A 13,767-nucleotide genomic window follows, 5' to 3' on the forward strand; every position below is an offset into this window, starting at 1 on the left:
GCAGGCTGAATATGGTATTATGGACTTGAATAACCTAGAAAAATTGCAGAAAGAGGCTGGGTATGTGGCCTTTGTTTCATCATGTATTTACTAACTTTGTGATCCAAATATTCCTTTCTGTCTCTAAGTTGGAACACAGTGCATCTTTAGATTACATTTTCAACATATCCAAAAATTTGAAAACACAATTTATAACATCATTAGGAATCTGAACTTGCCGTTGGATCAACCAAACACTTTAAATTCAGTGTATAAGCCCTGCCAAGTTAATCCATAGAATCAGTGTATCCCCATCTCCCCTACAGTCTTGAAGGAAATGGAACATGTGGCCTAGAAGTGTCCAAGATGTTTGTGGAGAACAGGGAAATGAGGAGATTTGAACAACAGGAGGCTCAGGCCATGGAGGGGAAGTAGGTTTAAGACAGAAATAAGAAAAATTTGGGGCTGGAGTGTAGAACTGTAATGATTCTTTGATGCAATCACATCAGAAAAACTGGCATTGTAGGAAAGAGCTTGGAAGGAAGAACAGGGGATCTTTGTGTGCTGCTGAAGCCACTGCTGTCAGCACTGGCTCCCTTGACCACTGCTTTCAACTCACAGACTATAGGAGGAATACACTGTATTTTATCTCAAGCTTCCTAAAGGACCAATTACTCCAACAACTCATTCCTACTCAGAGGCAAATTAGAGATTTCTAACGAGGCATCACCAGGTTTCAAGCAGTCTCTGAGCTCACCATCTCTGTCCTGTGGATGTCTAAAGCACCTCATGAGTCTTAGCTCTGCTTTGCTCAGCCTTGAGCCTTCTCTTGCTTTATCTCTCACTTCTGTTGGTTTTTGGTTTTGATATCAAGAGTCCAGACTCTTTTTTTTCCCATCTTCCTTTTGCTATGGAAACTGTGGTTCTGTCTTCCATTAGTAATTACCTTGTGAGAGGGAGGCAACTTCACAAGAGGCTATTGTCCTCTGATGTAATACACTAGTCCAGTGTCCTGCAGACCTATTACATTCATGCTCCCCAAGATCATAATAGATTTTCTGCTTCACTTTTTTTGATGAAAATGCTGCACTTTTTACCATGAGCACCTCAAATAACATGCTGGTCTGGGCAGAAGTTTTCTCTGTAGGTGGCAATCCTGTTCAGAGGGTATTGCTGTGTTCCAGGTCTGATTCTTCATCTCTTTTAAGCATCCTTTAACAGTTTATTTTTATAGCAGCAATAAAATAGAACTATCCCAGAGCTGAAATAATGCTATTTTTAAATCAAACTTTTCTTCAAAACAGAGCCATGGCATTTGTGGCCTGTGAGCCATTACTGCTGCAGATGGTATGCTGAGGCTCACAAAGAAAGGTTTTCATGTTTGGGGTTATATTCTATAATAATGCTCTTTATGGGTAAAAAGGGATGATCATCTAGATTTTTTTTTTCTTCAGCACAGCCACATGAATTGATATTCATCTTGGATAATTAATTTAAAACTTTTGAATTGTCATTCTGTGCTGGTTCTGTTTGTCTATTCTGACCCTTTTAAATGGCCTTTCCTTTACAACATTACTCAGATCATATTAGTTAGTGTATAACATTTCTCTACATCCTGGGTGTTTTGAGCTTTCTTTTGTAATTTCCGTATTTAATCACTTCTCCCTCCTCCTTACCTGTCTTTTATTTTTTGGTTTATCTTTTCCTATTTCCCTGCATTCCTCTTCTGATCTGTGCTCTCCCAGTTTGCTGTGCCTCATGGGGACCTTCTGACAGAGTAATTGCAGACCTCATCTTCTAAAAATTTTTTTTAATCTCAACCTTATGTTCTCATGACAGAAGGGTTTGTTCTCTTTTGGTTTTCACAGATCACATGCTTTTGATCCACTAAGAAGGTTGGCTGAATATTGTTCCCAACCCTGGAGTCTTTCCTTCTCGTTTCCATTGGGAGCAACCCAGGGAATTAATGGATAGAGAGGCTGTGGAATTACTGAGGGTGCAGCTGAACCCTGGGAGTTGGCAACATGTGCTGAGACTGTGATGAGTTTGGTTAGGCCTCAGAAATGAACGGAAAAAGCTCTCTAGAGAGCAGAAGGACAGTGGACACTGGACAGTATTTGCCGCCACTCAGCAGTGCTCATGCTGGCTGGAAACAACAACCTCCAGGAAGAGCAGAGGCCATGGGCAGGAGCTGGTTGTGTATAAATATTGCTTCTTCCACTTGCCTTACCAAGCTGTGTTTTCTTAATTTAAAAAGTGAAGGTTCCGTTCAAATCAAAGATATCTTTTTGGGTAGTGCACTTCCTGGAAGCCTCTGGGCAGTGCCACCACTCCAGCCAGATGCCTGTCCTAATGTGTCACCTCTTCAGGAATGATGTGTCCCATGGATGAGCAGAGCATTGCTGTTACTGATTCTGTCTTCACAGTCTGTATTGTAAATCAGGTATCACCCTGCTCTGTGCACCCAGTTTAAATTAATGAAGGATCTGATCGTGTGTGAGGTAAAATCCGCTCCATGTAGGTATTGCTTAAGTCTTTCCAATAAGGAATTAGGCTTGTTTGTGTAGAGGTAATATAGTTTACACCCACTTGTGTAAATTCTGTTTTTATGGCAGGACTTTGCAAATTACTGTGCTTGTTATGAAACATAGCAGCTCTTTACAAAGGCTTGATGTAAATTTGGTTTGTGTTTTCTTTCGGTTTTTGTATAGTTTGTCATGACCCTTCTTCCAATTTTTTTTGCAGTTTTCCTATTTCTTTCTGAGCTTCAGATTTTCTTCCAGTTGCTCCTTTGATGAACCCAACCATCTGAACATGACCTGTTTTCCTTCAGAGCTTTCCATCTGCAAATTATGTTCTCTCACTTATGGTGTAATTGCTTTTTCCAAACTGAAGTCAGAATATTTTCTGCAATCTTATTATTGGTTTTGGCTCTCCATTTTGTCTCTCTTTTGCCTCCAAATAAAGAGTCCATAAACTCTCCAAACAACACAATTGATGCAATCACCATAATTCTGTTCTCAAAACCTCAAAAGTCCCTTTCCTCCTCTTTTTGATTTCTCCTATATCTTGTCACATATTACTCTCAAAAGTTTCATTCTATCTTGAAAGTTTTTTCTCGGTCTTGATTATAATCTCATCACTAGTTTGACCTTTACTTAAATGCATATTATCAAACAAGGTTTGTGCTTCTTCAGTGGAAAGGCTGCTTTTAGTCACTTGTTTCAGTATTTTTGCTTGTCTTCATGAAGGCTTGATCCAATTGCTTGCTGCTGATTGACAGGGTCAGAGCTGTTTTGGCCTTCTGTGCCTCATTCTTTGCTCTTTTATTTTCCCTTCTGTTTCTAGATGCACTCATTTGTAGCAGCCTCCACCTCCGCTGTCATGTAGCACTGCAATTTCAGCAAAACTGCCATTTTGGTCCCAGAATTTTCTAAAAAAAATCACAAAAATCTACTATGTCCAAAATACAGATTCTCTTGTGTTGCCTTTTTTGTTTGTTTGTTTTTGTTTTAATTTTTAAAATTTAAATTGTAATTGTTAAAAAGTTTAAATTCTTAAATTGTTGTTGTTTAAAATTTTTTTAAAAATATTTTTTAATTTTTTTTTTAAATTGAATTGTTTTAATTTTCAGTGTATTTTCTTACTCAGTAATTGCAATGTATTGATCAGCTTTTCCAGATTTTCACTGGTTCATATCTCCATGTAAAAAAATAAGCCAAAGTATTATGTAACCTGTGTTCACAAGGTTAAGGTTTTGCAAAGTATATTATCATCTGAAATAGATTTTATAGTGGGAAATATAAAGCAGCTAATATGAGCTTCCGGCTCACCATAAAGGGCATCTCTCTCTTTGGGCAAGGTGTGCTATGCTTGTTGAAATGTCAATAATGAACGTATTCACCTGCAACACTTCATCAGCTTTTTACATTTGGACTCCTAGTCCTATATCCCTGTCTTTGACTGTTACATGCTCTGATTATATCACAGCATCTGTACTACATGTCTGTAATCAAAGCTGTTCCAGCCTTTATCTGCCTAGCAGACAAAGGTAGGAATGGGCACTTATTCCCCTACCTCATGCTGAGCTGAACTGGGAATATTAGTAATGCCACCCCTTTACCGGTCTGGGTTGTAGGATCATCTGCAGATGGCAGGGAGAAGGAGTTCTGCTGACCTGAGATATTCTAGAATATGTGGTTTTATTGCAAGGGTCGTGGGTAGAGAGCGCCTAGCATTCAGCCACCAGCCTCGGCTGAAGGGAAGTCCCAGAGAGAGCGGGAGAATGAACAAGGGGGTAAAAGTTAAGAGAGAAGGGAGCAAGGGAGCAAGGAAAAAGAGAGAGCAGGGATATGAGATAAGAGAGCGAAAAAGCAAGTAAGAGCGAGCTGGGATCAGAGCAGAAGAGGTAAGAGAGCCAGGTCCTTCTTACGATGCATGATATCTCCTTTTGTGATGAATATTCTAATTTACAGTGACCAACCAATACAAGACACAAAATCCTATAGAATCTACATATAGCCTATAAGAACTAATACATTACCATACTATGTTGTATTTTAAACTCTAAAAACTACTCTTTAGACTTTTCTGTTTTGCTACATTGACCTTTGGTTCCTTAGCTAGCAGAAAGGTATCATTCCATCAAAAGGGATTCTTCTTCAGCTAGCTAGGCTATTGTTTTCAGGTTATATAGTAACTAAGACTCGGTATCCTACAACTCAAAGTAAGCTTCCATTTCTATTTTGATGATAGGTTTCATATTTTCAGAATCTTTTGCTAAACAATCATATTTATAAGGTTTCCTTGATTCATCTTCCCCAACACTGGGTAATGCTAATTCCCTAATACATATCTTTTCTAGGGCAAAATCATCTGAGGGCTGTTAGAAATTCATTGTTCTCTAATTTTGTTGCTTGTAGAGCTGTTTTACTTTTTTATTTTGCTCATTCCAGGCAGAACAGGGAGAGAAGGAAATGATCTCAACCAAATATCTATGCAGCAGGGCTAAGGAGAGATACATCCTCAGTGTGAAAGGTTCAGTGGGAGTTCAGATTCATTTTGAGATCTAATGCATGCATAATGCATCTATAATACCATAAATAGGTAGCAGATCATGAGAAAAACTCAAGTGTTAAGAGCTGGCTGGACACCAAAGCTGTTTGTAAACAAGTGAAGTGAACAAAAGTTACCATTTGCAAGCATGAGGATAAATCCAGAGCTGTTTCCTTGTGCATCATTGGGCATTTCTAAATTTGTACTGATAGGATAAAGGTGACTGTGATTCCATGGCATTTCACTCACTGAGGATAATGACCCCTTCCTATACCCACACTGACCACAGGATACCAGTAGATTAGGAGACGAATCCAAGTGTAAGAAAGGTATGAAATGGAATTGTAATTGTCAACTGTAACTAAGAGCCAGGACAGAAGCTCCTATTCAGAGTTTAGGTGACCTTAATTCACATTTGTCTTGCTAACTCTAAGTGCACTAACTATTGGCTCTCTTGTGCATAAGGCCAGCCAGGTTCAGCTGCTTCATGAGGAAGAACATACCCAGAAAGTGCAAGACAACCCCAACTTTCCTTTTAAACAGCTGGAGTTTTACATTAATTGCATCTACCCATAAATACACTTTCTTCATCCTTCAACAAGAACAAAGAACAGCTGTACTGTTGTTAGCTGTAATGTGAGTATGCACACATCTCTAGAGATTACCCCCTCCCAGGCCTATGTGCTCATCTCAGATCTGACTTTGTGAGACAGTTTGCTCTGTTTTTTGTATTCAAACTTTTAAAAATTGCCATATATATGTATATATATATATATGTTGTTGGTTGGATTTTTTAATATTTATCTATCTTTCTAGGACCACTAGAAGCATAAAACTTTTTTTGACACAGCTGTGTGGCAAGACTATTCCTGTTCTGGTCAGTGTTGAGTTATTGTAATTCAGTATCAGCAAGGGAAAGTGTAAAAAAAAGTAGTTGCTTGATGAAAATGTCACTTTTACTTCTCACTAGGCTCCAGACAAATGGAGTTGAGTCCTGATGTTGTGCATCGCATCCTCTCATCCTCAGAACTTTGCTCTGTGTTCTGACAGGGGCTTTTTGAACCATGAACTTATCTGAGGCAGATGACCTCTGAAATTTACTGTAAATCAAATTTATTACTGCCCTCTCTTTCTTACTTTTTCCTGATAATCTTGCCCTTAACCTCTGCTTGCCACCGCAACTATCTAGCAGAAAGAATGTTAGAACTATCTAGCAGACCTCTCTAACTATAACTTTGACACAAGGGACTTACCACCTTACTTGTCCCAGAGGAGGTTATGGTTGGCTGATAGAGGGGGAACCAGGCTGCTCTTCCTCTCCAGTGATGGCCCAAGAGACTGGAGGGCAGAAGTTTTGCAGTTACTGCCCAGGGTAATAATTCCCGAATAGAAGGGAGGATTGAGAGCACTCTGAGTTCGCAGATGACACCAAGTTGGGATTTTCTGGAGGGCAGGAAGGATCTGCAGAGGGATCTGGACAGGCTGGATCAAAGGGCCAAGGCCATTTGTAGGAGGGTCAACAAGGCTAAGTGTCAGGTCCTGCTCTCAGGTCACAACAACACCCTGGAGTGTTCCAAGCTGGGGCAGAGTGGCTGGAAAACTGCCCAGGTCCAGAAAAGGACCTGGGGATGCTGGTCAACAGAGGTTGAACATGAGCCAGTGTGTGCCCTGGTGGCCAAGAAGGCCAGTGGCACCTGGCCTGTGTCAGCAATAGTGTGGCCAGGACCAGGGCAGTGGTTATCTCACTGTACTTGCTACTATAAGGCTACACCTTGAATCCTGTGTTCAGTTTTTTGCTCCTCACTTCAAGAAAGACACTGAGGACCCGAAGGGTGTCCAGAGAAGAACAATGGAGCCGGGGAAGGGTCTGGAGCACAAGTCTGCTGAGGAGCAGCTGAGGGAGCTGGAGGTGTTTAACTTGGAGAAAAGGAGGCTCAGGACAGACCTTATCACTCTACAATTGCCTGAAAGGAGGCTGTAGCCAGGTTGGGTTGTCTATTCTCTCAAGGAACAAGTAAAGAGACAAGAGGAAAAAGTCTCAAACTGCACCAAAATGGTTTAGATTGAAATTTAGGAGGAATTTCTTCACCAAAAGCGTTATCAAGAATTGGAACAGGTTGCCCAGGGAAGTGGTTGAGTCACCATCCTTGGAGTTGTTTAAAAGACATATAGATGTGGTGCTTAGGGACATGGTTCAGTGGTGGAGTTGGCAGTGTTGGGTTTACAGCTGGACTCGATGATCTTAGACATCTTTTTAACCTAAATTATGCTAAGATTTTCCTGGAGGAGGTCATGACTGGCTGGTATTGAATAGGAAGCAGGTTGTTCTTCCTCTCCAGTAATGGTCCAGAAAACTGGAGGACACAAGTTTGGGCAGACATACTTGACTGGCATCTGTATGGGGTGACAATTGGAGTTTTCATTTCCCAAGAGAGGTTGAAACTGGGTTCGATTTCAAATGTGATGACAAAGTAGAAAAAGAATTGCTACATGAATATGTACCACTGAGTTAAAGAAGATAAGCTGACTCTTCTTAGTAGCTTAAAAAGCCAGACCAAAAAGTGTCAATAGCTTCCAGCTTTTCTGCTCCATTGTTACAGGTGAGCAGTGGTAGTGCAGTATATAATTTTGAAAAATTCTCTAGTGAGGTTTCCTCAAAGTTTTACCACAATAAAATGTTTCTAACTTTAACTTTTTTTTTTTCCCCTGCAGGAAAATGAGTTCAGTTTTGCATAATTTCACAAGAAAATATATTTGATTTTGATATTTTTCCTTCCCTGAAGTAAAGTTCCCAGATTGTTTTGCTGAAAATTTTCCAGTATATTCCAATCTTAAAAAAACAACCAGTGGTATTGAAAAATTTTGATATTTGGTGCAGACAATACCACTGATGAAGCAGTGAGCTGTAGTCCTTGCACACTCAGAGAAAATTCTTAAAGCAGTTGTTTGGAGTGGTGTGCAGTCAATTAGATAGAAGGACTTGAACTATACAGATTTTGGAAAAATATTTTGTATTATAAAGACCTACTGGCTTTATGTGTTTGTGCTCACACTTCCTCCAGGAGATACAAATCTAAGTTAAGTCGAATGCGATAAGACTCTGGTCTCTAGGGAATAGCACAGGAGCTTCTGGATGCGGGTGGGTGATTTAGCAAGAGCATTCTTTCTGCACTGACTGGAACAGAAAGCATAAAGCTGATGGAGTTCCCAGCTAACATATCAGAGATTAGAAAGAGCCCTAATATTTATATTCTATAAATATTAGAAATATTTATGTTTATGAAAGATGTCCTGGAATTTTGCAAAAAATATATATATATATCCCAGGAAGCTGAACTTCAAATCTGCGTCCTGGTTGGTTGAAACTTGTATTCTCCCACAGACACCCTTCTTCTAACAAGGGAAAAGGGTGCTGTGTTTCTCATCTGCAAGTTCACCTTTTATTTTATCTCAGTGGGAGTGTGCACAGGGAGAGCTGCAGAGGTCCTCTGTTCTGACAGTGGTGCTGTGGGCACATGGCACACATGAACTCCATCCTAGAATTTAGTGGCCATGACTGGTTGTGAGAGGAGAGATGAACGCTATAGATTTGCCTTAATGAAAGCATGAGAGAGGTAAGATTGCAGAATCACAGAATCCCAAAACAGTCTGAGTTGGAAGGGACCCACAAGGATCATTACAGTCCAGCTCCTGGCCCTGCACAGGCCAGCCCCAAGAATCACACCATGGGCCTGGGACTATGGGATTATTTTCTCTGCTTTTGGTGTCCAGGATCTGGGCAGGGTATATAATGCTAGTGACAATCCTGCCCAGATTATTAGTAAATCTTAATTCTTCTTGGGCCCCAAAACAAGTATCTGACTGAATTTCAATCTGTCATAAACAGTGTATGGGTTTTGATGCCTTTTGCTGTCCATTATCACTCTGAGTTAAGACGAACTGCACTGAATGGCAGAGATGCTTACACTGCATATGTGTGAGACATACGCTGGTACAATCCCTGGGTTCATTCATCATTCAGACTCCTGCTGTCTTTTCCTAAGCTCCCCACTGCACTTCTGGAAGGCACCACATATTCTTTTAACCACCAGATAATGGTACAATTTATACCATGATGTGTGTGATTTGTTTGAATGATCAAGTCTAGATGGAACTGGCTGCAGCAAATACATATGTAAGAAGATGAGGTCCTTTGCATTTGGATTGTAAACCTGTACGTAAACCATGGTGAATCCCATGCTGGAAGCAGAGGAGACTGTAGAACACCATTGGTTCCACTGCTTTGTAGACCACTGAGGCACTGCGGGATCTCTGGACAGAAGAGGTACATCCCTCAGGTACAAGAATAAACACTGTCTGTGGTCCTCTGGGGGAGCTGGGCCTGGTGTTATGGAATCCAGGGTTTATTCTGTTCTGTGACACACATTTCCTTCTTGAGCTTGGGTGATTTTGATCTTGGGCATTAGAAAGGCAAACACAGTTGGACCTCCTTTTTGGTAGGGCCATGGGGAAAGGAAAATATGGAATATTCAACCAACAAGGAAATAAAATGATTATATGCAAGCAATGTTTTCACAGAATCACAAAATCATAATTCTGTAATTATATGCAAGTGCTGTTTTGTTTTGTCTTACCAATTTGCTGTGAATTCATCAAAAATCCATGCCAATCTTTCAGCTGGCTTCTCTGTCTGATGAGTGATATTTATTTTGGGTGACTAATGGATGTGAATAAAGATAAACCATAAGAGCACATATGTTTTCACAATTATGTCTAATAAAAAATTTCCCCTGGCCAAAACCTTTTTTAGAGATTCCCAATTTCAAAAATACCCATTGCAAAACCAACTGAAATTAAAGCACATTAGTCTGAATCCATTTTAGTTTTTCATTCTCCAACGGCTTTTGAGCCTTCTTTTCTTTTCTCCTGTCACATTTCAATTCGTAATAATAAAAAAAATTCTCTTCCTGAGGGGTGTAAAATATGGAGCATTTTCTCAGTGCTCACTGCAATCCCTCCTTGGAGCAGCAGGGGCTCCTCTTGGACTGTGGCTAACCAGGCTCTCTGTTCTCCTTTGCCATTGACCAACCCAGGGGATTTCCTCATTGGCTACCTGGTGCAGATTTTGTAATGCTAGGGAAACACAACAGTGCAAATATGTTCGTGAATTCTCTCATTTTCCATCTCACAGAACATCCAAAAAGTGTAATGGGTGGATCACTATAGATGTGTTTTCAAAGCAGACTAACTGTACTCTAAAAGCCAGGCAATGAAAGAGCAGCAGCACCACCACATTCAGGAGATTATGATCACTGATGATGTAGGCAAACTTTGATATTGCTTTTCTACACCTGCAATTAATGCATTATGAATTACACATCTGGATAATAGAGGGAAAAAACCAAAAACCAACCCCATATAGATAACTTCTCTGATGATTTTACATTGTCACAGCTGAATATAAGCCTACCTAGGATATAACACTCTTGTTTGTCTGCAGTGTGTTTAGTTTAGCTTCCTCTAGCTCAAGGATATTTGTACTCAGGATTTGTGTTTCAGCTATCCTGGGAGCTGAGGAGTTTGACCCAGATGACAGGGAGATGCAGCTGACTGTGGTGGCCAAGGTGGCTTGTGATAGTGTGACCCGCGCCCTCAGGGAGACCAAATGACTCAGGTGCTTTCCTTCACATGCTGGAAAAAAAAAAAAAAAAAAAAAGGAACATAAGGAATTAGCTCCATTCCACCAGCAAGACTGGCCAAATGGTCACAAACCTGTGCTACTGATAAACAGACAGACTGGACAGTTATTAAACCACGTGTACACTGAGGTTTAGTTTACGACAGAACGAACTTTCAGAAGAGAACAGAAGACAATGGAAAAGGTGAGTCTTTACCTAGTTTATGTTGAATAATTTGTTTCATTATTGAAAATCTGAGAGAATAAATTATTTTTTCAGCTACTTTCCAGCAGAGACAACCCCATATCTCAGACTAAGAAACATTCATTGAAGACAATTATGACTTATCGTGAAAAAATTAAACACTAAGAGCAGTTTCTGTAAACTGAGTTGTAGATATATGATACCATGCTAACTAATGCCTCTCCATTTTTGTTACAGAAACATGAAGAACAGTAATAATTGATGGCTCAATCTTTCCTAACCTTTAGTAATATAAAATTATTTATTTTTTGTAGAGCAGGAAAGGAGGAAAGGAATATTTTTTTGAGCCAGCATTCATGTGATCTTGTTTTCTCACTCTGCCATTCTCTATACTGTTTTTGCTCATCAAAACTCAAATGAGAGAAGCTTTTAAGGCTGGGTTTCAAGTCTTTTAACTTCAGGTATTCAGAGTGTAGGGGTCTGGATCTGAGCTGGCTGGCGGTAGATCTCTGTGGCAGCCTGTGAAGTCCCAAAATAGGCAATGGGATTCAGGGTGAGACCTGACCTCCTGAGTCAGGGGTCTGCTGTGCTGGGGTCTGTCTATCTTGCTCCCTATAGGACATAGATGCTATTGATCAGCTGTGGATCAACTTTGCAGATGTGCTCAGGTTATAAGCCTATGTTATAAGCAGTTAGATTTGGCACCACAGCTCCTCTTAGGACGTGCATTTCAAGTGCCACTTTGGAACTCTGGGCTCTTTGGATGCTCTCCACTCTGCCAGACAGGACATGGATCCCCTTCCTGGATGAATATCAGTGAAACCTCTAGGTAAAATTCCAGCTTTCATTACAATTCTCTATGATTTGCTTGTACTTTTAGTGAGGTTATGATTTCATTCCATGGCTCATGCTGCTCAAGCTGACAAGTATGTATTGGACGTTACCTGAGGCAAAAATAGGAGAGACTTTAATGGCACTGTACCTAAACCTGGGAACCGGGTGCATAAAATACCTAAAATAACCCAGGTTTATGCATTTCCTATCAGGTTACCTGAATGAAAGTGATGATCTTTTTCCTGGCTAGGGTAGCCTGAGATTGTACAGACCAAAAGCGAGGAGGCTTCTCTATGGATATAGGGGACAAGTTTGAGGTGAGGTCCAGGCTTGTGCTGAAGATCATTCCTCTTGATTTGCGTGTGTGATAAAGCTGGCCAAGCACTCATCTCTAGAGAATTACCTGTGGATCAGAGTACTCAGACCTTGCTTTGCACACCTTCATCTTTGTTTCCTGTGACCTGGGCTTTGTCAGGAAGAGCACAGCACCAGCTCTTTGCACCAATATGGAGAGAGAATGGGAATTGGAATCATAGCCAGGAGCAGCACGACTAGATCAGACCTGGCTGACTGCTAGGACCTGCCAGACTGCTAGGACCTGCCACACCCCCTGATGTAGCTGGTTCTGTTTGTCACTGGCTGGGTAGGTCATTGCCTGTACCAGCTCCTGTAACTTGAATTGTGCCACAGATCTTCTGTGAACTTGGCTTCAGAACAGTTTGAAAGAGATTCTGTCTCTTGCAGAGCTCATCTGCATTTCTGCTCCTGCTGGGACATGTAGACACTACAGCTATGCAAATAATGTCTGGCTAATAAAAGCAATCCCAAATGTTGTGGTTATTTCAATGAACACAAAACTGTTGTATCCCTTCTTTCCTCATTCTTGCAGTATGCCAGAATGATAAACATGAATTACCAGGTAAGGATTTGTTCTGAATACTGTTATTGAGGAATCAGCCATACTATTCTCTTGACAGGCAATAGGATATGCATGACTAATTCCCTGAGAAATGAAAGGACAATGTCTTTTGTTAATATTAGATAGAAGGAAAACATTTGCATTATGAATGCAATGATTTTGTACCTGAATGTAATCAGCTTTGCTCAGTCTATTGCCCTTAAATGATTTCTCTGTCTTGCATGCAGTGCAAAAAAAAAAAATCATTTCACAGCTCCTCGTGAAAAGTGGTCAATCATTACTGCAACCCTTGGGACAACCCAGGCTGTGATAACATTATTCATGATGAATTGGTGGGGCATCTATGGAACTTTAACACCTTTGGGCTGTATTTCAGAGTACTGCAGACTGGTTTATATTTTTCTTTCCACTCACAGAGAAGTTTTTCCAGTCACTAAATGTATCTTATTCACAACATCTCACCTGACTATTTGTTACAGCACAACTGCAGATTTTTCCTTTTGTGAGGTCAGAACCATGAACTTTGCTCTTCTGATAAAAAAAAAATGTCTTCACCATAAACAAACTGGAGACTATATGATCACTGAAGAAATTAGAGCCCTGAAACCGTTTAAAAATCCTACAAGCAGTTCACGCTAAAAAAAAAAAAAAAAAAAAAAAAAAAAAAAAAAAAAAAAAAAAAAAAAAAAAAAAGATCAAGGGGAAAATTTATCTCTTCCTGTGTGATTGATCTTTTTTTTCTTCCAATTGCCCTCTGACCTACAATAAATCATTTTAGAGTGTGTCAGGAAAATCCTTTCAATAGCTTTAGAGCTGGGAGGAGAAATGTTTTGTCCCTCAAAGTATTATCACAAAAAAAAAAAAATCCAAACAATAGCAGCTTTTCTGTTATTTTTTCCCCCATCCAGTGAGATGATGAAGGAAGGTTTTTCCCCCATGCTGCTGTGAGTTGATTGCGTTTAATGAATATTCCCATCTAAAATCCATATACAATTTTAATGCTGTGGGAGATATATAGAAGCAGGCTTGGATTTCCTTATTGATAAAAAAACCTAAGAGGGAAAAAACACACTGAAGGGTTTTTAGCCCTGCTTTATG

The 13,767-nt window shown here is 40.1% G+C and overlaps 1 long non-coding RNA gene across 1 annotated transcript in view; it reads left to right on the top strand.

Moving 5' to 3' along the window:
- Positions 1 to 10,525: 10,525 nt before the first annotated feature.
- LOC136301271 (uncharacterized) overlaps positions 10,526 to 13,767 on the top strand; it is a 36,466-nt gene continuing 33,224 nt past the window's right edge. Inside the window, exon 1 of the long non-coding RNA XR_010723830.1 lies at positions 10,526 to 10,916. This is a non-coding gene — a long non-coding RNA (uncharacterized lncRNA). The remainder of the gene's footprint in view (positions 10,917 to 13,767) is intronic.

The sequence above is a fragment of the Chamaea fasciata genome, unplaced genomic scaffold (assembly GCF_029207755.1).
Source record: "Chamaea fasciata isolate MVZ Bird 193981 ecotype frontalis unplaced genomic scaffold, bChaFas1.0.hap1 SCAF_1, whole genome shotgun sequence".
Taxonomy (NCBI): Eukaryota; Metazoa; Chordata; class Aves; order Passeriformes; family Sylviidae; genus Chamaea; species Chamaea fasciata.